At 39.7% G+C, this 24,783-nt stretch overlaps 1 long non-coding RNA gene across 2 annotated transcripts in view; it reads left to right on the top strand.

Moving 5' to 3' along the window:
• The window catches only part of LOC123576119, a 62,113-nt gene extending 46,101 nt beyond the window's left edge, over positions 1 to 16,012 (top strand). The window contains exons 2-3 of one of the 2 annotated variants that reach the window (XR_006701176.1): positions 14,491 to 14,865; positions 15,815 to 16,012. This is a non-coding gene — a long non-coding RNA (uncharacterized LOC123576119). Of the gene's footprint in view, positions 1 to 14,490; positions 14,866 to 15,709 lie in introns of both variants that reach the window. The other variant, XR_006701175.1, reaches the window with a different exon arrangement.
• The last annotated feature ends 8,771 nt before the right edge of the window (positions 16,013 to 24,783 follow it).

Genomic DNA, 24,783 nt, shown 5'->3' with positions numbered 1-24,783 from the left:
CTTTGGCCAAAGAAAGACATATATAGACATGTTTTCTTAACTAAAATAAGAAAATGAGTTTTGCATGCAGAAATACAACCAAAGTCTTACACCTTCAGCTGCCTAATTTTCAAAAAGGCAATTACGATGCTAACCAATATTTCTTTAAGTCCTAGAAGTAAAAAAAAGTTCATAATAAATCATACTAAGAACAAAAGTGGCAAAATCCTGGTTTTCCTGAGCCTACAGACTGTTGCTTCCATTTGCTTTAAGGGTTTGGCATCAGGGTCCAATTCAAGAAATATATCTTAATGGATCTTTGTTTTAGACAAGGGAGAAGATGATAGCTCCTTTTCTTACTTGCTGACCTTTTTATTAGCCATCTTTCATTTCAGTTTTGAATGGCTAACTTTACCCTTGTAGTTTATATTCTTCTTTTTTGGGGGGCATTTTTTGTGTCTTATTTGATCCTCATATAATAGTTTTAACAATATCAACACCAATTTTCTGAGGAAATACAGAGACTCAACTGGGTTAAGCCACCTAGCCAAGGCCACATAGCTGAAAAATATAAAAATTGGGATTTGAATCCAGATAAGCTGACTCTGGAATGATGTTCTTTACTGCCACATGCATATCTCAGGAATGATTTAGGACAGGGATTATGTTTTCCATGAAGCTAGAACAAGGGATTTTTAATTTATTTTAACCTAATAGAAACTCCTGGGGCTGAGACAGTAAGCCAAGATGAGGTCAACATGAGAAATCTAAGAACTAAATATTAGAGAGAATAAATCCAAAAGAGCCAAAGATGCAAATTTGGGGTTGGGTGAAGGTGACCTGAGAATGAAAGCAGTTGAGAATAAGCAAGACATCAATCTGCATATCAGCTGATATTTGGAAACCAGAAGCTTTGTGATACCTGTGTTAGTTGTTGATTTCACAGGCCAGAAGCAAAAAGCGCAACTTATAGTCTGCCCAGGCTGGTGGAGAAGAAATACCCGAAACCCTTATAGGCTGGACTTCTACTGGTTCTGTGGTTTTCTTATAATGGGCTGGATGACATATGTAAGAAACTGAACAGGTCAAGGGCTGCTGCTGAAGCAAAATGAAAGATGACACATGTTAGTTTGTTGTTTCCAATAATACACTACATATCATCACACTTAAATTCTAGTTGGCAAAGAAATGGGAACTGTCCATCAGGACTGATCATGTTTAAGAATGAAGGGAAAATGTGTACCAGTAGCAGAGGAAAGTAAAATAGTAAAGGAAGCCACTGCCAGGACATGAAACAAAGGGAACAACATATACCTGCAGCTGACTCATGAAGAAAGACAGCCAGAGACTAGCCCAGTAGAAAATGCTCAGGTCCATCATAACAGTAATTGCTATAATTTAGTGTAAACTTACTATGTGTCATGTACATATATAGTGATTTCTAAGTATTCTTTTATTAATTTTCAAAATACCAGGAACTGGTTATTGTTAAGGACATTTTTGTAAATGAGAAAGCAATGATTCAGAGGGAGTTAGTGGCTTGTTCAAGGTCAGAGAGTAGAAAAGCCTATACCCTTAGCCACTATGCTGAACATCCCTACACCTAGTGGTTGGACAGTAAGTTGATTATGGTGAACTGCATTTAATCATTTTGCTCCAAGTCATTTTTAGTTATGTCAACTAGATACATTGGACTTTGCCAAGTGTTTTATGTTTATATATTGCCCTTCTGGGTTTTAGCTCCATTGGCAACAATTGCAAAGCTCCTGTCCTTCCACCCTGAGTTTTAAGGACCTTCACTTAGTAGCTGACAACTCCCTGGGTACCAGTATCTAGCTAGCTTATATAATCTTAGGATATTTTATTGACCTCCTAGTGCTCATTGAGCATCATGAGAACAAGCAGTTCAATGTCTCAAGCATGGATCTAAGGCGAGATCTTTTGTAAAGATTTACATAGGCTATTGTCCACACTAAGACATCTTTAATACTCCTTTCCAACTCATTCCCCTCCCTCAACCACAACTTTCTACATCTCATGAGGGCCCAGACAAAGGAAAAAAAACAGCCTGAAATTTCAGCTGTAATTGATGGCCGGTTGGAAGATAGCTATCTTGGGGGGTCTCATTTTGATCTGTGTATCTTTCTGTGGCTATTTGGCATCACATCCTAAAAAACCTTTAGATGACTCTGCCTGCTTTCCTTACACTGAGGCCAAAGATATACTGCTTCGTTAATGTCTAGTAAACCCTAGGATTATAAAAATGTTAAGGCATTTCTAACTACTCCCCCCTCCCTGCTAAAAGGAGGCTGTAATATATTCTAGTAGAATGGGAATTTGGAGATCATCATCATTTGCAGGATTTTACAATGAAGAGCACAGGGAAGGGCACTACAGGCTGATATGTCCTGTGTCCCCTAGGCTCAGTTTCTAATATAGCTCACTGTAATTCTTTTTGATAAACTCCATCCTACCCCAATAGTAATGTATTTGTGGTTGGAAGAGTTGTTATTAGAGTGTAAGCAGTATTTTAGCATTAGTCAGTGTTTTCAGTTTTAAGTAAGAAAAACTGAATCTGATTTTGAATCTAATTCATAAAAGAAGAAAAATTGGGGGAATTAACAGGAAGTCTGGAGAAGCTGACCCAGAACAAAATGTAGTCTGGTGAGGATACTGCTGCTATGTGGGCCACAGATGGTGCTAGAATTCCTCTTCACTATGGTCACTGGATCCCAGATGCAGCCTCTGGCCAGCCTGCCACTGCCACCTGTGAAATGGATCCTCCCCAGGTTTTACTCTTTGCATCCCTGGTTCCTGATCTGAATTCTCACGTGGGTGAACGTGACTGGCCAGCCTACATTATATGTTCATAGTCTAGCTGCAAAGGAGTCTGGGAAAATTACTCTCTGGTCTTATTGGCTTATATAGAGAAAGGCTAGCTCTGCTTTCCTTCAAAATTCATAAAATGAGAAATCCCCCCAGTCATGGACTTGGAGATGCTATCTAGCCAAAATTGGGACACACTTTGTCTATGCTATCTGCATATTTTCCAAATGACATTATCTTCTTCAAACTCTGACATAGACTTGCATTTAAATATCATTACTTGTTTCTTTAATTTTTTTTCAGGTATTTAAAAAAAGTCTCTAAGATTCAAGATTATTCTTATACCATTCTTAAAATCCATTTAAAGACTTTTTCTGGGTAATCAGCATACTCTTAAAGCTAGGTAAGTCAAACTCCCCACCCAATAAACTTTATTTTTGTTTTGGGGTCATTTCTCTTTTAGCTCAAGCAGTCAGAAAAGTCCACACTTGCTAAAAATAAATAAATAAAAAATAAAAAGAGCAAGCAAGCAGATACAACTGACAAGATACCAACTACTTAAATATCTACTACACAGCTATCCCTTTGTTTTGAATTGCAGCTGTCTTGCAATAAATAGTACAAATATAAACAAATCCAATAGAAATTCCAGAAAGAAATTGCTTAGAATAGCAGACACTGTGCTCTTAAACAATCCCCAAAAGTATCATTCAGAGTATGCTACTTTTTGTTCAACCCCATGGAATCTGTTTAGAATCGAGCTTCTGATTAAACTCCTGATAGAGATCCTGATTCCTCTGCCTAACTGTTTACACTTTGGTGTAGAAAGAATTCTGTTTCTCCCAAGGAGTTAAAATTAGCATACACGTGTGTGTGTGTACAAATAAATACAGGAAGGGAAAGTAGTGGAGAGCAATGGGGCACAGGGTGGTGGGCAAGGAGAGTTGTTTTATATAGCGTATCATGAAAGGATCGAGTCACCTGCATGTACATGTTATTAAAACCAGGAAGTAAATAAGACTACATAAGGAGAGGGAGGTTAGAGAAGAGAAGAGATATTGGGGGGGGGGGGGGCTGAGTCCTGTTTTAAATAGTTAAAAAAAATTTTTTTATGTTTTATTTATTTTGGGGAGAGATAGAGACAGAGTGAGAGCAGAGAGGGTCAGAGAGAGGGAGACATAGAATCTAAAGCAGGATCCAGGCTCTGAACTGTCAGCACAGAGCCCGATTCAGGGCTTGAACTCACAAAACTGTGAGATCATGACCTGAGGCGAAAATCGGATGCTTAACCAACTGAGCCACTCGGGCGCCCCTAGGACTAAATAGTTAGGTGAAACATTTAGACAAAGCAAATAAACAAAACAAAAACATTTAGACAAATAGCTACATGTTTTTAATAGTTAAAATATTTAGAGGTTGAAATGAGAGGTAAAAGAGATGGAGAAGGAGACATTGCATCCAGAAAAAGAAAAGGAAGCTCTAAAGAAAAGAATATACAGAGCATAAAAGTTCTGGTAAAAAGGACTTTTGAAAATTAAAAATTGATAGCAGAAATAAAAAATTCAGTAGAGAAGTGGGAGATAAGGCCGGAGACTGTCAGAGAGGAAAACAAAAAGAAAGAAATAGGAAAATGTGATAGAAAAAATCAGGAATGTAGACAATCAGATCAGTGGCACCAATGTCCATGTGATATAAGTTGCAGAAAAAGAAAGCATAAGACAGACAATAAATAAATAGAAGGAGGAGGAAAATGAAGAGAAGATACAATGAAATGTCCCAGAAGGCAAGACACAGTTTGCAGACTAAAGGGATCCCGGTGGGTTCCCAGCACACTTAATATGTATATCTGGTTGGGAAGGATCTCATCAAAGTAGCAGGGATCAAATGACAGTAATTATCTCAACAACAAACTGGGGAGAAAAGAAAATGGAGTAGTGCCTTCAAAATTCTGAAGGAAACTGAAATGTGAGCTAACCCACCCGTCAAATGTGGGGAGAAGAATAAAGACAATTGTAGCACAGGAAAATTCTTCCTTTCTTCCTTTCTGGCTTCTTTGGCTGGTCTAACCATTAAATTGACATAAGACAGGATCAACAGGGGTAAAAAACCAATTCGACTTTGTATGTATAAGAGCTCATAAAAAGACGAGGCACAAAGAAGTGACCAAAGCAGGCAGCTTCTCTATCTTTTAGACAACGAAACAAGGCATTTATTAAGAATTGACAAGATAAAGTAGCTTGGGCTTGGGGTAGCAACTTAATGAAGTCACAAGGCTTGTTCCTATAGCCATCTTGGCCTTGAATTCCCTATCTCTGGTGATGAGGATGCCTTTTATCCTCCAGGTGTGGAGAGGGTAACCCTTCACATAGGGAATTTATTTCTTGCTTTCAGGGAGAGAAGGGACAGTCAGCGCATCCTTCTTGTATCAGCTATCTCTCATGTAACCTTAATTCCAAATAATATGCCAAAGTGGCACAGTTTGGGGAGGCCTTCCCTGAACCCCATCAATATCATCAGACATGTAAGACCTCAAAAATATTACCTTTTTCACAACACTACTGGCAGATTTGTTCCAACAAAATTGGAACATAAACCATGAAAGTGGAAGACATTGGACTCAGGAAACAGGGACCCATATATAAGAGAATCAAAAGACAATTTCAAAATGATAGTGAAGGGACATTTTGCATACCAGGTGTGAGCAGGTCTAGCAGGCAACATGCAGAGATTAGAGAGAGAGGTCAAAGGGCTCCAAAATAATGTATCTAAAGGGAAAAAATGTGTAATAGAATACCTGATATATAAAACAGATATTAACAATTCTGTCAGAGTTTCGGGATAAGTTAATAATAAGTAAATAAAAAGTAAATTTTCAAAAGAAGGAAAAATTTTAAATTATACAAGAGAATGTAATCTAGAATAATATCAGATACTATTTACTTAGTCTCAAAAATAAAACACTGAATATTGATTGTATGTGACCCAGTTTATACGGCTCTAGATTTGTTCCTCATCTCCTCCCACCCCCATACCCTGGCTCCTTGCTCAGTGGAGAGCACTGGCCACTGGCCACCAGGTTGTCACCTCATCTCAGCCCGCCCCAGGGGGAGAGCTGGGCATCACATACCTCTGTCACATCCCTCCAGGAAGGCCTGAGTAATACAACCTGGCAGCATGGAGTAGTGAAGACCCATCTGCGGAAGCCTCGATGACCCATGAAAAACAGGAGATGAGAAAGAGCTAACAAACTCTTTACCCTTCCTTCTCTAGAACAGACAGTTCTGAGGTTAAGGGGTTCTCGTCAACCATTCTGGAGGGTTTGTATAGGGTCAAGCAATTGGTTAGTGTTCTTGCAAGGCTTAGCTGCTCAGTAATGCACCAGCCCTTATGTTTGCTTCCCTTGTTTGTAACCCTGCCTCCCCACTCTTGCATCTCAGGGTTGTACCTCCAGTAAAGTATTAGCCTATCAACTTTGCTTTAGGTACTGTTTTCTGGGAAATACAGACTGAGACATTTTTTGAACCAAAAGCAAGGTCCTAAAACTAACCATATCAGGGGAGAGAGAGAGAGGAGAAAGAGAGGAGAACAAAGAATAAAATTCTTGTCTTACAGGAAATCAACATATGTTAAAACAGAAATATCAAGAAATAGCACCCTAATCTCATGGTTTAGAAAAATGGAGATATGATCTAAAATAAATATCTAAAAAATTAAAAAAATTGTTCTCTCTGGAGAGTGAGATCAATGTGTGGGGAGGTATTCAGGAAACCGATTTTATATATGTGTGTGTGTGTGTGTGTGTATGAAGGAGGTACATATATACTATTAATTAACTATACATTATTAACTATATGTGTTTATAACTATATATTATACTAATGATATATGATATATATTATATATAAGCTGAGAAAATAAATGGGCAAAGATTATGTTAAAAATGAGACATAAGCTTGTCAAGCTGAAGAACTATCAATGAAATAGAATGATGGATGAAGGGAGTAATGGAATCCTTCACGTCTGTGATTGGTGCCCAGACTTGTTCAGTCAAACATTATTCTGGGTGTGTCAGTGAGGGGGTTTCTGGTTGAGATTAACATTTGAAGTGGTAGGCTGAGTCAAGCCGGTTGCCCTCCTTTTTGTGGGTGGGCCTCAACCAATCAGTTGAAGGCCTAAATGGAACAAGAAGGCTGATCCTCCCATGAATAAGGGGGAACTCCTCTTGTCTGATTGTTGAACTAGGACATTAATCATTTCTTGCCTTTGGACTTGGAGTGGAAAGATCAGCTTTTCTAGGGTCAGTTCTCTGGGTCTCCAGCTTGCTGCCTGCAGATCTGAGGGCTTCTCAGCCTCCATAATCATGTAAGTCAGTTCCTTGTAATAAATCTCTTCCTTCTTCTTTCTCTCTATACATTATTTTGCTTCTAGTTCTCTGGAGAAGCCGGACTAATTTAATGTCTAATGTCTATTGAGTTAAGTCAATATGTATCATTTTCTTTGTGACCCATGGCCACTCATGTGTTCTGGTATACAACCTACTTGTCATTATCATTCTGTCTTTATACATTGTTCTAAACAAAAAAACACAAACTCTAACTTCCTGTATTTTCAAGGGTAACACTATAAAAATACTTCCTGTATTTTCAAGGGTAACATTCACAACTGTGTGAATAAATGTCTCTGACAAACAGATATTATCCTTACCCAAGCTGTCTGGAGAGCAATTTGGACATTGGCAGGATAAATAGCTTTAGTATATCCATTCAATGCATAATCAGACATTTAGCAAGCACCTACTATGTGCAAAGCATTATGCTAGGTTTTTCGGGGAGTTCTGAGATGAATCATCTCCTATGTGTGCCTGTGGGCCACTAAGGCTGAGAATGAAGAATTGGATATTATGATGAGTTATGCTGCACTTATTTTTTTGACATGCCATCTTTATAATCTCTTTTCCAATGCATATGGCTGAGGCATGATTAATAAATGTCTTTCTTCTCCAGAAAAAAAAAAAACAGCCTTTTTGTGAAAGGACAAAGAACTATGAGCATCAGTTTCAAAGTTAAAAATGTAGATATCATGGGCTTGTGACTGCAGTCAATTTTTATTTGCTGGAAAATGTCCTAGTTTCTCCAATAGGCTTATAATAGTTATGAGTAATCAAGGAAAAAAAAAATTTCCCTTAGTTACAATATTTTCCGACACACACAAAAATGAGAACCTTGATTTTGCAATTTAGTAAGTTAGTATCCATCACATAAAATATTGGAAAGTTTACAGTTGTAAATGCAGCCAACCAACCCCCACCCCCACATACAGGTCATGGGCTCATTCTCCATGCCATAATGCATTTTGGAATTTCTTAGGTTCCCAGTCAGAGTAAACAAAGTGATTGTGTGATGGCTAATGTTGGCACCACTTGATATTTTTCTCAGTACCTGAATATTTGGTTAAAATATATACACACTAAAGAAATTTGAGTAAGTCTAATTAAAATAAAAAGCAAACAAAACCAAGAAACATAGATAAAGGAAAATATAACAAAAGAAGCTGAATTCTGTTCTTTATTATGTTTTATTTGGCTTCTGGTGACTTACAGTTGGAGTTCAGTATCTCTTTAACCCAAGGGTATAAAATTGGTACAACCAGAGCACCAAATTCAGGCACTGTTGACCAGTCAGGCTCCAGCCTGGTAACAGAATACAAAGAGAAAACTGAATTAGGGTGGGGAAGTCCCATTTCTATTAGTCACGCTATGTGTATATCCATCTTAACTTTCTCAACCAAGCTGTAGGCCTTTATCTCCCAAATGTAGACATGACAACAAATATTTATCTCTTTTGTTGATTTTTAATTTTAATATGCATTTTATGCACAGGAGGGCAATCAACACAATGAGACATCCCTGGTAATAGTTTTCTAGGTATATTGAAAAATGGATAGAGCTATTTTCTACTTTTTTAGCAAAAGGAATTTTTTTCTTTAATAAATAATATGGGGATAATTCTTGGACAGTGCGTGGCTCTCACTGAATCAATCCTACTAGCATTAATATTTTTGTAAACCACACTCCATGCACAAGGCATCTTAATTATCAGTAGATTTGAACATGAGCATCATTCACTTATATATAATTCTGCATGCAGGTGTTCTGCCTACCTTAAAATAAAATTAAACCTTTACATACACACACACACACACACACACACATATGTATGATATGTGAATATATGTGTAATTTATATAAGATATATGTATATGTGTATATAGACATGTGTATATATGAGAGAGAGAATAAATTGATACAGATTTCCAAAGCCTTAAAGTTTTTATTAATATCCTTAAGAGGGATAAAGAGTGCTAGCAGGAAGAATTAATGACAGGATTCTTTCCATCTCGTGTTGTCGTTCTTGAAAGAAGATTTATGCTACAGTATTGGTTATTTCTTTTGATGCCCTCTAATGTCACACATACAAAGTGTGTCTTCCTTTTCAAATTGTTCATGTCTTATTATTAGTCTGTGTATAATGCCAAGTATGCTAGATTTGCAATCAGAATACTGTGTGACTCTGGAAGAGATCTTTAGCACTTCTATTTCTCTTTCTTTAGGAGCTGGGGATAATAACTCCTAACTTTCAGGGTTGTTATGGGACTTGACTGAGTCCATGAGAGTGCTTTGTACATCTCAAGCAGGTTCTAATATAGTTAGAGATATTACTATGAATTTTCACGGTGGTAAGTCATCTTGATCTATTTATGACCAATAATAGCATTGTGTAGGTTAGCATCTTATGGGCTAGCTATTACCCCAACAAGCATGGAAAATAGCCTTTTGGATATTTGCATCTCTTCACTGTTTGGGGCAGAAGAAAATACAGACAAGCAGTGAAAGGGACTGATTCAGAATCAGAAAATTCTAGGGACCTGAGAGGTTATTGTGTCTTTGGCTCTAGAGTAACAGGCAGATGATTTTGAGAGTGGCTACTTATAAGGCTGTGACTTCAATTCAGATGGAAAGTTTCTAGTCATTGTTATAATATGGGTAAAGAGCCATTTTAAAATATGATTATAATTTTTTCTTCTTTTTTTTTAGATGAAAAAATGTTCTAAGCAAATAGCCTCAAGATGCCTTCGTTTCCACTTTCTCATACCACCTCTGTCATTTTCCTACCCCATCTCACCCCTCTGTATGGAATGTGTTGTATGTTTCTTTACCACTGAAAGAACACTAACGTTGATTCAAATCATAAGTAGCTGGTTGCTGGATCTCATACTTTTCATAAACTTTTCAAGATTATTCTATAATAATGGGTAACTTTTATTTGGAATGAACTTGAGTAAAATTAGTTTCTAAGTAATGAAAAAATGAAGTTTAAATAAAAGTTACAATTTCAAAAATATTTCACAATATAGCTATAGAATTGTACTATAGAAATATTAAAGACCGTGTTGTATCCATCATGAAAAATACAAGAGTGTAGGGAAGCTTTGAGCACCTGGGTTCAAATTATGCCTCTACCAATTCCTAGCTTTGTGACTGTGGTCTCAAGTCTCCTAACCAGTGCCAGTGATAGTTAGTCTTAGAGTCTAACAATATATAGGACCTAACTGACAAAGCCATTGTGAGGACTGACTGGATTAATACAAGCACTAAGAAAATTATAATAATTCGTGGCTATTTACCCTAATCCCCTCCACCTCTTCCTTTTTAGAAAGAAAATTCTTTTTAAATCCCCAAAATATAGGGGTGCCTGGGTGGCTCAGTCGGTTAAGTGGCCGACTTCGGCTCAGGTCATGATCTCACGGTCCGTGAGTTCGAGCCCCGCGTCGGGCTCTGTGCTGACAGCTCAGAGCCTGGAGCCTGTTTCAGATTCTGTGTCTCCCTCTCTCTGACCCTCCCCTGTTCGTGCTCTGTCTCTCCCTGTCTCAAAAATAAATAAAACATTAAAAAAGATTTTAAAAAATAAAAATAAATCCCCAAAATATAGACTAATCGTCTTATTGAAACTTTGGCCAGCTTTTTTTTTTTTTTCCTCCACAAATTGGTTGAGTTTCAACCAAATAACCTTTTATATAAATAAGAAGCCATTTCAGGGGCACCTGGGTAGCTCAGTCCGTTAAGCATTCTCTTGATTTCGGCTCATGTTATGATCTCACGGTTTGTGAGTTTGAGCCCACATCAGACTCTGCACGGACAGTGAGGAATCTGCTTGGGATTCTGCCTCACTCTCTCTCTGCCCCTTCCCAATTCATTCTCTCTCTCTCTCAAAAATATATATAAACATTAAAAAAAAAAAAAAGAGGAAACCAGTTCAATGACAGGAACACACCTACTGATCAGTTGCACTATGTCCCAGCACACTGAGAAAACAGAGTAATGGTCTTGGTTCGTTAATCTAGGCAATGTTTACAAACTCAAAAGCAATATACTGACTTGTCTTCAGCTAACAAAAACATTTATGTAAAGGACTCAGACCAGGAATAGGGCCTAGCAAATAAAAACTGGAGTACCAGGCAGTCTGAGAAGTAAAAACATAAGCAGATACCTTGTACTGTAGGGAAGTCAACAATAGCAACTATAAAGAGGATAGAGTATTGAACATGAGAAGTACATGGATACCAGGGCTCATTCTGGGGGCCCAGAATTTTGGGTCCATCCATGAGGTGCTAGGAGTTTGGGTACACTACCTCAAGTCTGATGGGTCACTAAACAGCCTTACACTTTCCCTCCAGACCTGTCATTCTGTGCTCCTGTGTTCTGTGCTGGAGAGGTAGTCAGCATTGCACTAGATATGGCTAGATATGGCTCTACATCAAATACAGACCTTAGGCTAAATGTCAAAGGCAATATGAACTCTAATCCAAAGCTGAGGCTGCATCACCATCATTAGGGTGACCAACTCATTCCAGAGGGTCCTGGACTTTCCTGATGTTAGCACACAAATCCCATGCCCGGGAACACCCTCATTTGCAGGAAAACCAGCGTATGCTGGTCAACCTAATCATCACAGAATGGATATCATAGAATAATATGTTACAATCAAATCTTATAAAATTTGTAATGGTTCAAACTTTCAGGAGTCAACCTTTAAGGGTGTGGGACCTAGTGTGGGAAAAGCAATTTCTCAGCACAGATGTGTGGTCCCTAAACTGCACATCTGGGCTGTGAACAGATGTTTATTTTCAGTCGAAGTGAGTAGAGGAACAAAGATCTTGGTGGCTAACTCTGCCAGTTTAGGCAACAATTCTAGGTGGCATGACAAGGTGTCCAACTTTATCTATTTTCTTACAGTGATGACAGAAGTGAAGCTTTCCTTCCTCTTCAGCTCCTGCACTTAATAATTTAGTCAAGGATGATGAAGCAATCTCAGTAAGTTAATCCCATGAACTAAATACTTAACTATTTGAAAAACCCTTATTTTATGTATAAAATGAACATGTTGTTCACAATCACCATTCATTATTGCAGCAGCATCCTCTGAACTCATAAATAAATATTTATACTTCAACTGAATCACAAAGAATCTCAGAAACCAAAACACACAAGGAAATTTTAATCGCACTTACATCTAAAATGCTTTACTTGTATGTGAAAGTGAATATTCTGACAATCACAAGCCATCTAAATGACATGCCCCTGTTTATGCAACTGATGTTGATTCATGGATTAGACCCAAGGGTAACTTACCCAATCTCACGGTCACTGATCACACACACATTGTTTCAGAGACACCAGGAATGACACTACAGTTAGGCATTCAGTTATTTGGCCTTCCAAAGGCTGAGGCTGAAGTCAAAGCAAAGAGCAGATATTAGCTAAATTTGGAGATCAAAGTCTAATGTTGCACCTTGCCTATTTGGAGACCACCAAACACAGGCTTAAGGAGGTGCTGAGGCCGAGTGCAATGAGCTTGCATTGGCCCTGGCCACTCTTGATTGCTTCTAGTGTTGCTTCTCCCATTGACTTGTCCACTCACACATCATACCTGAGGGCATGCAATAAGGCATGTCCTTGTCCTCAAGGACAAGGCTAAATGAGCGAAGGCTGTACTAGGTGCAAATTCCTGGGGCTATTAGGATTGAACAATTAGGCAGGAACAATATGCATGTAATGTCTGTGTGTGTGTGTGTCTGTGTATGTGTGGTAAGCATGTTAGCAGGCATTCGAACAGATCAGATAGGGTGCTCTACTCAATACAATAACTTTAGATTATTTGTGGAACCCTTGCACCTATGGCTGGTAGTTTGAGCCAATATTTATAAGGAACTGAACCCTGTTAACTTTCCTCTGTCTTCTTTTGCCCGTCACAACTCGATTCAACAACAGCTTCTGTCTACACTCTCAGGGATGATCTTTTTTCCTTTAGGGGATGGGGTGGATATTAACATCTCTGCAGTCACTCCTCCCACACCCCACCAGTCCCAAGTCACTTTTTTTTCTTTCTTCACTCTTTTTTTTTTAATGTGCTACAATTTGCATAATATAAAAATTTATCAGTTTAACCATTTGCAAGTGTATGGGTCAGTGGCTTTCAGTACAATCACAGTGCTGCATAATCGTCACCATCATGTATCTCCAAGACTTTTTAATCTGCTCTCACTGAAACTCTGTACCCATTAAACAATAACTTTCTTTTTTGTTTTAAGTTTATTTATTTACTTTGAGAAAGAGAGAAAGAGCAAGTAGGGAAGGGGCAGAGAGAGAGAAAGAGAGAATCCCAAGAAGACTCTGTGTGGTCACCACAGAGCCGGAGGCCGGGCTCAAACTCATGAACTATGAGATCATGACCTGAGAAGACGATAGCCGCTTAACCAACTGAGCCACCCAGGTGACCCTAAACAATAACTTTCTTTTTTTTTTTTAATTTTTTATTTTTGAGAGAGAGAGAGAGAGTTAGAGACAGAGCATGAACTGCAGAGGAGCAGAGAGGGAGGGAGGCACAGAATCTGAAGCAGTCTCCAGGTTCTGAGCTTTCAGGACAGAGCCCAATGTGGGGCTCAAACTCACGAACCATGAGAACATGACCTGAGCTGAAGTTGAATGCTTAACTGACTGAGCCACCCAGGCGCCCCTAAACAATAACTTTCTATTCCCCCTCCTCGCAGCCCCTGGCAACAACTCTTCTACTTTCTGTCCCTCTGAATGTGACTATTCTAGGTACCTTATGTAAGTGGAATCATTTGGCATGTGTCCTTTCATAACTGGTTTAGCTCACTTAAAATAATATCTTCAAAGTTCATCCATCTTGTAGAACATGTCGGAATTTCCTTCCTATTTAAGACTGAATAATGTTCCATTGTATGTATTCGGCACCTTTTGTTTATCCATTCATTTGTTGATGGATACTAGGTTGCTTCCACCTTTTGTGAATAATACTGCTATGCTATGAACACGGGTCTAGAAACACCTATTTGAGTCCCTGCTTTTCATTTTTGGGGGAGCATATACCCAGTGGAATTGCTGGATCCTATGGTTCAACTTACCGTTGATGAAACTTAGAATTGTCAGGTTCCTTTACGCCAGGATGTAGGATCCCAGACAGGATTAGTGGGCTCTTGCTCTGCTTTGTCTCTTTTATAGAAGAATCTGCCACGTTCAGGAAGAATTCAGGGGTATCCTTGTGTACCCCAAATTTAACTTTTTTTCCCTTCTCTATGATCTCTCTCCTTGAATCCCATCCACAGGACCAGGCTTCTTAGCAGATCAAGTTTTCACTCCACAGACCTGCCTTTCTGTCAAGGAACCCCTCCAGAGTGGAGCCCCACCCTTCCCAGCTTGGGTTGATTCGTTGCGTGATTCTGCAGGTGGATTAGCAGGAATAATGGACTTAATAGCCACCACCTATGTGCAAGGGTCTTTGGGACTGCGTTGGACTGATTGAAGTGCCTACCTCAATCGGCAAATGCAAATTGCAATCAAGAAAAGAATCCAGAACTCAGGGCAAGAGATGCAGAGACAAACATCAGAACAGAGACATGAGGCAAAACCAGGTATAAGAAATCATTCAAGAAAGAAAAGAGAAATCATTCCGTGTCAGAAGCCAATATCATCAGAAGCAGGTGAGTCAGACGAGTGAGTGATGAGTTGAGACAAAGAACTGAAAGGCCTAACAAAGTCAAGTTTTGGGGGGTCTGGTTTTATTGGGCTCTGCCCCTGTGTCTCAGCTCAGGCTGCTCCTTTGAGCTTTGTGCTTGCTGACATGTCCCATTTCTGTTGTTGGGGGTGGGGGGGATCTTACTACCGTGAATGCAGGGAACTCTCTAGTGACAACTGCTCCCTGCGTGATTCCATTCCACAACTTCAACCACTGCCTGACACTACTGTTTCTGTAGTCGAAGAGTATCATTAACATAACTCAGTGACTAGAAGCATCTATCTTAGGCCTGCTTCTGACTGGAAAGAAGTCTGCCCTAAGCATTAGTAACCAGTGATGTGGACCTTACCTGGTTCAAATGTATGCCACCTCTGTAGTCTGGACACTTTCAACTAAAAACTTAGATTAAAACATTAGTCCGGGCCTATAATTACCCTTTGCAGAAACAAATGCAAAATCTCAACCTGGACTACTCAAGATTCCTCACTGCCAGCAGGTGATGTTCAGTGAGACAGTGGCCTGAGAGATTTCAGGATCTGAAGAAAGCATTTCAGATTCACAAAGAACGATATTTTCCACTGCATTGCTAAATGTGCCACATAAGATTCCCACAAACAAATATAATCACAAGGGGAAAGTCACCACAGACAAGCTTAGAGATCTTTTGTGTCCCCCACCCAAACAACAATGGTTATATTGTCTTTTTGTTTTAGCTACCAATGATTTAAGCCAAACTCTTTTCTCAATTACAGTTATTAACTCCTACCAGGTAATGGTAACATCTATTAATCCTGTTCTTTTCTTCTTAGCTCATATATACTGTGTCGTTTTTCCCAAGGAAGGAACCATGAAGGAAGGGGAATGTCTGCTTGGGATTGGAGCTCTTGATATTCCTGTCCCTTCTCATGTTTAAGGTCCTGGGACTAAGATCTGAGACTGCAGTCCGGGCCTCAGGAAACCTCTCAATATGTGGATGCAGTCCCCACCATGTGTCCTAATTGTCTTGCTCTGGTGACCCTCGTTACCTCTCTGCCTCTTCACTTAGATTCTTCAGGTCAGTTGTCCAGCTGGACTTTCTATGTGGCTTTGTGCATAATAAACATGGTTTGTGTCATATAATTTTGGGATCTCTGATTTAGTATATCCTGCTTCAGCCCAAAAACGCTAATATCTAGGTGTTTATCAAAGAGGAGAGTTAAAGTTATAAAAAAGAAATGACAAAATGAATAGAGGATTGATTACCTCCTTGTTACGTCCTTAAAATGGTTGAATGCATTTGCAGAGTCACACTTGCAGTTATCATGATCAGCGGCAGTTAAAATGGCGTAATGAACCCACAACTTTATGACTGTAGCTCCAGATGAACACGATATATCACCCTACTGTACAAGAAACAGCACCCAATTCAGCTGTGGTTTCCACTTACAGAAATCTTCCTCAGAAAAGGAGCGGAGTCACTGCAGGGAAATGCCATTAATGCTCACCCAAGTGAGAAGAATCTATATCATGGGGAGGGAAATAGCCACAGAACACCAGATGTTTGCTAATTATTTTCAAATGAAATTGACTAGACTAAGTTTTAAACAAAGATAATCTGAGAGGGTAAAATAATGTTATTCTTCCCTTGACTTTTATAAGTAGGGGTAATTAATCTAGCTGCAGTATTGCCTCTGTCCAGTCCTATCTCCAGTAATTAAATCCTTGCTTTTGACACAGGAGTTATATTCAGTGTCTGTATGGCTGGGTACTGGTTAGCTCGGGAGTTTCTGCAAAGCTTCCCTTTTCTACCTCCCCTCTGTTCTCCCTATGTATAAGCTGTTCCCCATCTTACCTCCTTCTTCTTGGCCTGCTATGTTTGAATTCAATGTAAAGTGGCTTAGAACTTCCCACCTCAAGACTGATTGAAGGGCACATCAGATGATGTCTCCAGGAATCTCCAAATTATTTGAGCCTGCAGGCCTCTAAAGGTTTGGGCAAGAACCCAGCAGTTTTGACAGGTGCATCTCTACTCTTCTTGGGTTATAAGCTAATTCTGGAAAGCATAGACCTTCATTCACGAGGAACAATAAGTGAAAACACTGAAGCAGAGCAAAATTAAAGCTGTGTTTCAAAGGAAATGGAGCTCACAGGAGAGTTAAGATGGCTCTCCACCTAAAACACACAAACCGCGAGAAACAGACACATGTAGAAACTATTTTGTTCATGTTCTAAACACAACTCAGAGGGGTGCTCTACTTCTAAATCTAAAACAGACAGGAGTAAAAAGGGAACCACCTGATATAGGTATGGAAGTATAAATATGATTTCCAAATTAAAAACTGTGTTGCAGACAATAATATGAAATGGATCCTGCTAAACATTGCATTTATAAAGTATGAAGACAAATACAAGAATATATTCTCTTGATCTCAAGTATGACTTGGTGTGGCATAGAGTTTGAGGGATATAATATTTTCCCTTATCAACTCTGTTGACATTGTCCCAAAAAGTTAATATCTTTTCTATATAAAACATTCATGGAAAACAATGAAAACAATGACAAAACCAAAAAGGTACATCCAAAGAATGGTTTACAGTTGCCTTAGCCTCTTAAAACAAAGGCAGGAATGGGAATTTTGTGTCCCCAAATAATTTATTTGGGGGAGAGGGGATGAACGCAGAAAAGAGAAGTGAGGAGCTGAGCAGATTAAACTGGGGGAGGAGGAAAAGCTAATACAATGATGTGTGGTTGACTTGGCCACCACCTTGGGCAACTGAGGCTGGATCCCACTGGGATATTCTTAGGAGTACAGAGAACATGCAGAATCACCCACCCAAGGATGGCTGGGGAAAAGCACCCACTCACCTTCTTCCATAGCTCATTGGTTGAAAGTTGTCCCGGGGCTGCTAAATGCCCCACACTTCTGAGCTGGGCAGGCTCAGAGAAGAGAAGAATCCCACCAACACACTGAGAGGACTGCTGGGAACAGGACCACAGCGGGTACTGAGTGCCAGGTGAATTAGTCCCTTGCTTACAACTTCCACATCTGAAGTCAGAGTGAGGCTGAGAGGCATCTGGTACGATACAAGATGGAAATTCTGTGAGAAAAATACACCAGAAAAGTGTTTACCTTCACTACTCATCAAAGGAATGCAAATCACAACAGCAAATCTCTTCCTCAGATGAATTTAAAGTGATTTTTAAAATGATCACTCTTTTTTTACTCAATTTTTTTTAATGTTCACTTTTTTTTTTGAGAAAGAGAGACAGAGTGTGAGCAAGGAAGGGGCAGAGAGAGGGAGACACAGAACTTGAAGCAGGCTTCAGGCTCTGAGCTGTCAGCACAGAACCTGTGTAGGGCTCAAACTCACGAACCGTGAGATCATGACCTGAGCTGAGGTAGGATGCTTAACTGAGCCACCCAGGCACCCCTAAAATTGTCATTCTTAATGTTTTAAAGATGTAGTGACAGAGGAAAATTTTCTCCCCCACAGCTAATAGAAATACATTTTATAAACTTTCTCGGACCAACTTATTGTTATAGATTGTTATGGGCTGAATTGTGTCCCCCCAAATTTCGTGTGTCCTTAACCCCCAGTACCTGAAAATGTGACTATATTTGGACACAGGCCTTTATTTTATTTATTTATTTTTAATGTTCATTTATTTATTTTGAGAGAGAGAGAACGTGAGCAGGGGAGGGGTAGAGAGAGAGAGAGAGAGAAAGAATCCCAAGTAGACTGTGCACTGACAGTGCAGGGCTCAACCTCACAAACCTTGAGATCATGACCTGAGCCAAAATCAAGAGATGGACACTTATTGGACTGAGCCACCCAGGTGCCCCTGGACAGAGGCCTTTAAAGGGATGCTTAATTTAGGAAGGCTGGGTGGCTCAGTTGGTTAAGTGACCGACTACAGTCAGGTCATGATCTCACAGTTTGTGGGTTCGAGCCCCACGTCAGGTTCTGTGCTGAGAGCTCAGAGCCTAGAACCTCTTTCAGATTCTGTGTCTCCCTCTCTCTCTGCCCTCCCCCTGCTCATGCTCTGTCTCTCTCAAAAATAAATAAACATTGGGACGCCTGGGTGGCTCAGTCGTTTAAGCAGCCAACTTCGGCTCAGGTCATGATCTTGCGGTCCGTGAGTTCGAGCCCCGCATCAGGCTCTGTGCTGACAGCTCAGAGCCTGGAGCCTGTTTCAGATTCTGTGTCTCCCTCTCTCTGACCCTCCCCTGATGCTCTGTCTCTCTCTGTCTCAAAAATAAATAAACCTTAAAAAAATAAAATAAAATAAAATAAAATATAAAATAAAATAAAATAAAATAAAATATAAAATAAATAAACATTAAAAAATAAAAGAGAGATGATTAATTTCAGAATCAGTTAGGGTGGCCCTAATCCAATGTGACTCGTGTCCTTATGAAAAGAGGAGACTTGGAGACACAAAGAGACACCAGGGATGGGCACACATGGAGGAAAGACCATGTGAGGACACAGAGAGAAGGCGGCCATCTGTCAAGGAAGGAGGCCTCAGAAGAAACCAAACATGCTGACACCTTAATCTCTGATTTCCAGCCTCCAGAACTGTAAGAGAATAAATGTCTGTTGTTTAAGCCACCCAGTCTGTGGTATTTTCTTATGGCAGCCCTAGGGAACTAACGCATAGATCATAAATTAAAAAAATATCTTCATACATGGTGGCTGCTTCAGTTAGTTCCTTTCAATATGCATTTCCTGCTCCTGACTTTTTTATTTGTTTGGTTTTTTTTGGCGTTGTTTTTTTTGGCAAGTAAAGCATTCTACCCAGCACCTGGACCATGATTGGTCTAAGCCAATTCTGAAAATCCTGTTCTTTGTTTTCCCAGCATCCCCTGAAAGTAGGGTTGAGCACATGACCAAGTTCTGGCCGGTGAGACCAAAAGAAAATCTGCAATTGGGCGTCTGAAAAAGCTTTTGCTTTCATGGTAAAAAAAAAAGACAGGTACGTCCTCACCCCTTCTCCTACGCCTCAGATACAGATGTGATGTATCCACATTTGCAAATCTCCAGCCTTACATTCTGCTAGCTTGGCAATTCCAGTGCGTCAAAGGGGCCTCTCCACAAATGGTTTTGGGCATGTGCCCTTGGAATCAGTCTCACTGGCCTTGTTTAGGTCACATGCAAATAACTAAACCAATCATGAGGACCAGAGGCATGAATTGCTCTGATGGATGGGATCTGAACTATGCTCTGAACCCTGGAGTGTGGAATTGACATCAGCCCTGTCCACACCACATGGTTGGAAAGTGTGGGGGTGGGGAGGTAGTTGCCCAAAGGGAAATCAGGGAGCTGTACCCAAAAATGTAGGAACGGGTGCTGATCGACAAAATGACAACCAACATCCCCTCCACCTTACTCCTGCTTATCCTTCACGTGTCAGCTATGCAATTACTTTTCCTGCAACGCTTTCCTGGCCATGCCCATGCCAGCAACTCTAGACAAGTTGCCCCTATTCTTCATTCCCAGACCATCTGAACTTTCTCTATCACAGGACTTTACATTGTATTGTAATCACCTATGTGCTTCTCTTTATTTCTCATTAGACAACAAATGCCATGAAGACAGGGAACCTGATTCTTTTTTTTAAAATTAATTTATTTTGAGAGAGGGAGAGGGAGACAGAGCACATGAGCAAGGGAGGGGCAGAGAAAGAGGGAGAGGGAGGGAATCCCAAGCAGGCTCCGTACTTCCAGTGCAGAGCCTGACATGGGGCTCAGACCGACAAACCATGAGATAATGACCTGAGCTGAAACCAAGAGTCGGACCCTTAACTGCCTGAGATACCCAGATGTCCCAACATGAAACTTTATTCTTATCCATTATTGCATCCCAGTGTCCACCAGAGTGCCCCCCACATAAACATACTTGATAAATATTTCCTGAGTGAATGAATGAATGAATGAATGGATGAATGAAAACACACATCATGGAAGACAAGTATAATTGAAAATGCTTTCAAGCACATGAATGTGATAAGTACTGTGGAAGTAATAGGCACCTTAGTCTCCTCCTACCACGCCCATATCCTTGTTAACCTCTCTCTTTTGAGGGAAAAAGAGTTGAGACATTGGTTAGAGGCTAGAATGTTCATTCGGCTGCATTTATCTATATTCCTTAAATATTAGCAACTCTGCTGCACTCTATTTTCCTTTGGTGGATATAAAGGGGCTCTGCATCTTTGGTATAGCCCTAAGTAGGTTTCTTTCCTCTTTTCTATCCCTTGGAAATCAGTACCTGAATAGTAAGTATGTCAGGGCTTACCTGCAGATCTCTCCCAGTAAAGTATAAAATTGATCTCAGGGTTTAGAGTGAGGGTAAAGAATTAGAAGCCCCATCCTTATCTGAAAATCAAGATGTCCTCCAGAATAGCTTAGGAGAGGGCCCTGACCTTGGAGACACTGAACTCTCACATATCTGTAAAGAAAGCAATATTTTGTTTTTGATCTGATAATGTTCTTTGTATATACTTTTCTCTTTGGGAAAGCCTGTCAGTAGAAGTAATCATGAAAGAATAGAATTTGGACCGTTCTTTATTTGGGGATGTAATGAGCATTACAAATACCACCCTCACCTCACACTGATTCCTAAGAGGTACCAGCTCACACAGCATTTTTCGTTTCCTCACACAGTCCCAACCAGCACGAACGAAACTCTTCACTGAGCAGTATAGACTAGATGAGTCTGGCCTGAAACAGAGATTATCCTATTTATAGGGCACTGGTTTTCCTTAGTTTATACTGTTGGTGCCCAATACAGCGTTTTTCCTAAGAACCGTGACACTACTCCCATTAACTACCGAGAACAATGTGAGAATCACTTAGCCTTCACAGAGATAACAGATATGATTTTTATTTGAAAAATAATTATTTATTTATTTTGACAGAGAAAGAGAGAGAGAGAGCATGAATGGAGGAGGGGCAGAGAGAGGAGAGACAGAATCCCAAGCAGGCCCTGTGCTATCAGTGCAGAGCCTGGTGTGGGGCTCAAACCCATGAACCATGAGATCATGACCTGAGCTGAAACCAAGAGTCAGACACTCAACCAACTGAGCCATCCTGGTGTCTCTATTTGAATTTTTAATATTTCAACATGGCTTTTGGTATAGCTTTAGTGAAACTTCATTAAGTAACTCCTGTGTAGAGACTCGTGGCATTAAAATTGTGTAGGAGCCTAATAGCTGTCAATTGGTTTATTCAACAAATATTTACTGAGAACTTACAATATACCAGGTCTAAGCTAAAAAACTAATAAGATATGTCGCTCTAATGTTGCAAAATAGGTAAACCATGATCACAGTTCTAGAGGTGCTAATATTCAGATGGAGGAGAAAGACACTCAAAAAAATCATTAACCATACAACGTGACTCTGGGAAATACACTCAAATTTGCCTCCACCGGGATTGCTTGCCTTAAAAAAATCCTGCAAATCCTCTAAATCCAGCTCAAATCCTACTTCCTTCAAGAATCCTTAATCCTTACTCTGTTCGGCCAAAATAGGTCTCTCTTCCATCTCTCTTCTCCTCCAGTTTATGTAGTAACTAATATTTATGTGTGTATCTCTTTCCTCCATTTGATTTCATCTTCTTGAAGGACAGGCGCTGTATCTTATCCATCTCTCTATTCTCCAGTCTGGCTAAGACAGTCATTTTCATGTAGGAAGCACTGAATATGTATTGAATTGAAATAAACTTTACGACATTAATTAGATTAGTTCTCACTGAGTTTCCAAATACAAGTTTCTTCTCTTACAGAACAGGAAGAGTAACAGATGCAATAATAGACTTCTAGTTAATAGTCTTAATTTTGGTGAGATATTATTTGCCTGGACTCTGAGAAAAGATGATATGGAGGTTTTAATTGTAATATTATAGTAAGGGTATCTTATTTCCACTGAAAATGAGGAAAATGTAAAGATTTTTAGACAGGATTCATTGTCACTTGAAACTTAGAGCATGGATTACTCCACACTACCTATAAATAGAGTTCAAACAATACTATAATGTTAACAGAGTATTTTAATTATTTTTTAAGTTTATTTAGTTATTTTGAGAGAGAGATAGAGAGAGAGAAAGCACAAGGAGGGTAGGGGCAAAGAGAGAGGGAGAAAGAATCCCAAGCAGGCTCTGCACTGTCAAAGCAGAGCCTGACAAGGGGCTCAATCTCACCAACTGTGAGATTGTGACCTGAGCCAAGATCAAGAATTGGATGTTTAACCTGAGCCACCGAGATGCCCATCTACAAACTATTTATTACTGGCTGCGTCTGGGGAAGTGTGGGTGGGGTTACAGTATAGAAAAGCAGGAATATCAGGGATAGGAGTTGAGATCATGGGAAGTAAAGATGGAGTAGGAGAGTCGTGAATGGGAGGAAGATTTGGCACTGGATGCAACATAGAACAGGAGCCAGTGCAACTGGTCATTGAAAGGTCTAGCTGTCTGTGGTTACAGCTCTTTCATGTCCCCTTCGTGGGCCATAGTTTGAAGTGAGGTTAGGCTTGGGACAGTGCCATGAAGACTCTACACCGAAATTAATCATTTTCAAAAATAAAATGGTAAAAATATGTTCTGGGAAAACAAATAAGCTAACCAATGGATTAAAAGGAAGAGAGCTTGGGACAAGAAACACAGCTAGGAGCAGCTCTTTCTGTTCCAGTAAGGCGGGGGGGGGGGTGGCAAGGGGGTGAAAGTAGATAGTAGGACAAAAGAAAGGAGAAGGGACGAGAAGTTCAAGCCCCAGACAGCTGAAACTGCTCCATTGGCTGAGAGGTCAAGTGCCCTCTGCAAGCCTTTTCATTTACCAATGACTCTGGTGCTCCTTTGGATGGTAAACATGCTTTGATGGGGAGGGTGCTATTCAGAGTACTGAGGTATGAAAGATTTCTTCAGTACTTTGCAAGAGTTTCCACACAATGACCGGAAAACATGTTTACATGGTGCCCGAGCCAAAGGCTTTTAATCTTTGGCCCAGAAAAGCAAACGAGGGATATCAAATAGTACCTGAAGAACTGGCTCTTCCCTTCTAATGAGGGAGAAGCAATAGAGACCTAAATGTTCTCACCACGTTTTGTAAATTTCACATTTTAGTACCAGATGGCATTAACTTGCTAGAAATGTCTGAGCTAAAGTTCATTTGAGGTAACGTTTTTGGATTTATTTCATTTTAGTCCATTCCTTTGTTTTCAGAAAACAAAAAATATTGAAATACATGGAAAAAAAGAGAGAGAGAATATTCAAGACAACAATAAAAAAAACAAGCAGCTGCATTCAATTTTGGAATTAGGATCTTAAAAAAGACAAGCTGTTAAATTCTAGTTGTTTTTCTAATGTAACATGTTGAGAAATAGAGTCTGGTCATTAAATCCAGAGCTAAAATTATTTTCAAATAATTATTCTTCCACTATACACAGTTCACTGAAAATATGCTTTAAGCCTGATATTTCCCTGGTAACAAAAGGTAAAATGGTAATATTCAATAAAATGTGATCCTGAGGAGTATCTAAACAGAATATATTGGCCTCACCATTGAGGGCTTTTTCTTGCACACCAATACAATTTTCCTCCAGCAAATATCCTTTGTCTGGGTTGATGGAACATCATTCTGCCATTTTTCATGAGTTGCTAGGGAGTCCGTTGAAGCACACAGACTGTATTGTGACAGACTCGTGTGACTTATACAACATATAAATTAGGGAAATTGTAGACTTGGGCATGTTAAGATTCCACAACCCATTACTAATTCATCCTTATTTCTTCTCCATTCCAAAGCCAGTACTTTTCCTTCCACCAAGGTTCAGGCTTAGTTTGTATTCAAATTGTCCCAAATTCATGGGAATTTGCTTTTGTGGAATCGCCTCTTAAAAATCTTGAAG

The sequence above is a fragment of the Leopardus geoffroyi genome, chromosome C2 (assembly GCF_018350155.1).
Source record: "Leopardus geoffroyi isolate Oge1 chromosome C2, O.geoffroyi_Oge1_pat1.0, whole genome shotgun sequence".
NCBI classification, from domain to species: Eukaryota; Metazoa; Chordata; class Mammalia; order Carnivora; family Felidae; genus Leopardus; species Leopardus geoffroyi.
The sequence above is the reverse complement of the archived record's forward strand: the minus strand, read 5'-3'. Positions and strand labels throughout refer to the sequence as shown.